Raw genomic sequence first — 3610 nt, 5'->3', positions numbered from 1 at the left:
ATTTATATATATATATGTATATATATATATGGAAGAATATATATATATATATATATATATATATATATATATATATATATATATATATATATATATATATACATATATCATCTCCCACTTCACGCTTCATAGCACTCATCCATGTAGGCCTGGTCTTCCAATTTTTCTTGTGCCTTGTAGAGCCTAGTGAAATGTTTGGTGAACTAATCTCTCTTGGAGAGTGCGAAGAGCATGACCAAACCCTTTCTCTCTACACCTCGCCATGGTCTCATCCACATATGTCATTCAAGTAATCTTTCTTATAATTTCATTTCTAATCCGGACCGGCCATTTAACTCCCAATATTTTTCTGAGTTCTTTGCCCTCAAATATACAAAATCTGTTGTATATTGTTTCATTGTCATACCACGACTTGTGTCCTTACAGTAACACAGATATCACTAAAGTGATGTATAGCTTGATTTCTTTATGTAATTTCAGGCATTTTGATTTCCAAATTCAACTATAAACTCAAGTTTTAAAGATCCTGTATTAGAGATCACAGTTCCTAAATACTTGAATATTCTGCCTCATTAATCCTTTCTCCTTCCAATGACATTTCATCTTCCAATGCATATTCCGTTCTCATCATCTCTGTTTTGCTTCTAGTTATCTTGAGCCCAACCTCATGGGATATATCATTCATTCTGCTAAGCAAGCTTTGTAAGTCCTGTGATGTTTTGCTAATAAGGACAACATCAACAGAAGACTCCTGTTACCAATTCAGTCCAATGCTTCTCCACCATCCCCAACTGTTCTATGCATTACAAAATCCATGAGGATGATAAACCACATAGGTGACATCACATTCCCTTTGAATACTCCGCTGTTCACTGAAAATTCATTTGATTGAACTCCACTAACATTAACTTTATAATTGCTATGTTCATAAACCGACTTAATGAAATTTACATATTTAAGAGAAACTCCATAATAACGTAGGACTCTCCACAAAATTAGCCGATGCACATTATCAAAGGCTCTATCATAGTCCACAAATACCATCAGAATCGGATTTCCATATTCTACACATTACTGTAACACGTGTCTTAAAATGAAAATTTTATCAGTACAGCTTCTAACTTTTCTAAATCCTGCTTGTTCATCTCTCAGCTTTTCATCAATATTTCTCTCTAGTCTCTTTAGAATGAGCATACTATATATTTTCATGCCAACCAACGTAATTCAGAAAGGGTATATCATAGTATACAGTTATTGTGTTCATAGTTGCATTATTATTATTTGAAATATAACTGTAATAATCCTTCAAAGAGAGATGAAATTTTTTCAGTAAATATAATATTGGATGCCTAATGCAGGCATAATTAAAAGACTACTCATCTTATCAAATTATCCAAACTTGCATGAAAAGCTAGATTTAGAGTTCACATATACGTTTGGTACAATATTGTTGCTCATAAACAGTTTTTATTGCTTATGAGTGGAGACTTCACCACCTAATGGTGAATTGTTATGTGTGGCTGGCAAAGTAGGTCGGGATATGGAGGGAGCTCTGTCAGTGTCACAAAGACACAAAGACCATTCTGAATCAACTAGTTGTGTCTTTTGACTCAACTTGTTAGCCACCATGTTCTTATTCCCAGGAATAAAAGAGGCTGTTAGGGCTAGGGAGCGTTCTTCCACCCACACAAGGGGCATCTGTAGTCTGGTCACACTCTTGATACCATCTGATGGGCTAGATGGGCTCCTCAGCCTTCCTTTAAAGCAACTGTGAATAAATGAAACTCTCTAACCACCACTCTAGGTCTTCTTTGCCTTCTGCTCTTAAGTACATCAAAGACTGGGAATAGTCGAGGTGTTGCAATCATGTCAACTTAAGTTGCCATTGAAGAGATTTCATCCATAGTCTACCTCCTGTAACTAACCACTCCAGAGAAGAGAGATGATCTAGGAGCTTTTGCCAAATTTGGGCTAGTAGACTTAGACTCTGAAGAAGAGGGCTAGCCATTTAATGAAATTGAGAAATCCTTTCCTCCAGTAGGAGTACTCATCCTTGAATGGTGTTGATCTCCATCCCTAGTTAGATAGGTCTCTGTGATGTGATGATGACTGACTTCTTTCTATTTATCAGGATCCCCAGGTCCTGACAAAAGTCGAGAAGACTGTCCCGAAGGGTGAGACCGTACTCCCTGGAGTCTGCAGCTATTAGCCAGTCGTCCAGGTAGCGAAGCAACCTGATTCCATTGGCGTGAGCCCAGAACGTCACAATGCCAAACATCTTTGAGAACACCTAATGGGCGGTAGACAGACCGAAGCAAAGTACTTTGAAGGGCGAGGAGCCTCGAAAACATGAGGGTAAGATGCGATTGTGCATAGAGTGCAATAAGTAATGATAATGCAAGGGTAAAGGTGAGGAAATCGAGAACATGAAAGCAAAATTTGAATGTGCCGTGAGGGTAATAAGCGGCAATATTACTAGGGCTAGAACATAAGGGAAAAGCATGATTCTGCCATGATGGTGACGAGTTATAATATTCTGAGTGTGGGGAGTGACTATGCCGTGTTGGCAAAAAATGATGTCGCATGGGCAATGGTGAAATTCGAATGTCTCATGAGGAGTTGTGGATAGAAGAAGGGCTCGAACGCAATGACCTATTAGCCTTCTCAAGTCTAAATGGTGACACTGATGGCAATGAAGAGGAGTACTTGCCTTGAGCTTGTGATGAGTGATGATGACGAAAAGGAAAATGATGCTATTGCCTTTGATGAATGGGCAATACGTCCTGTGAAGACAATTTCTTTGAAGAGCTGGAGCCAACGATTATCGTCATCAGATTGGATTTATTTCAATTCACAGGAAAAGTAGGCCCCGAGGATGCAAATACTTGGAGAGTAACTGCTTGTTCTCCGAGAAGAATAAAGCGTAAGAAGGTTGTCTTGCAATCTGCAAAGCAAACCCCAAAGAGTTAGAACACTTGGGAAGGACAGAAGAACAATGAGGAGACGTTTTCTGTTCTGGAGAAGCAGGAAGACGATGAGGGGACTAGTTTTCCATATAAGCTTCTGTGAGAATCACTGATGTCTGCTCTTCTAACGAGCACTTCGATACAACGAAGCGATTCAAGTTGTCCCCACAACAGTCATAGCATACACAAGGTCTCGGAATTCTGTAAGAGAGATTCAACCTGAGGATCTGCCGTCACTCTAGGGGAGACGGCAACTCTTTCTCAAATGGTCTCCAGAAGAACATACGAAAGAAGAGTTGGAATGGAGAGTCCAGGGAGAATAAGCGAGCCTTTGCTTCTTTAAATTTGAGGAAGACTGCAAAGTCGAAATATCCCTTTTAGGCTTCTTTTTCCTCCAACTAAACTTCACCCATTGGGAGAGCGACGACTCCCAATATTCATTACAAGGAGATGCTTCGGCCCAAACTTGCTCTCTGTACATTCGGCATTGCGTATAAGGATCAACTTCAAGGATACTTATAAAAGTGCTTCGTGTTTTCGGTGACAATCCAGAGCATTTCCACATAAGTGGGATGATTAAACAAAATGCACAAACACAATGAAATTAAAAAAAAAACGGTTTGTTCTACCAAAATTTCCAAAGT

Source organism: Palaemon carinicauda, chromosome 22, assembly GCF_036898095.1.
Source record: "Palaemon carinicauda isolate YSFRI2023 chromosome 22, ASM3689809v2, whole genome shotgun sequence".
NCBI lineage: Eukaryota > Metazoa > Arthropoda > Malacostraca > Decapoda > Palaemonidae > Palaemon > Palaemon carinicauda.
This window is presented reverse-complemented; position numbering follows the sequence as displayed.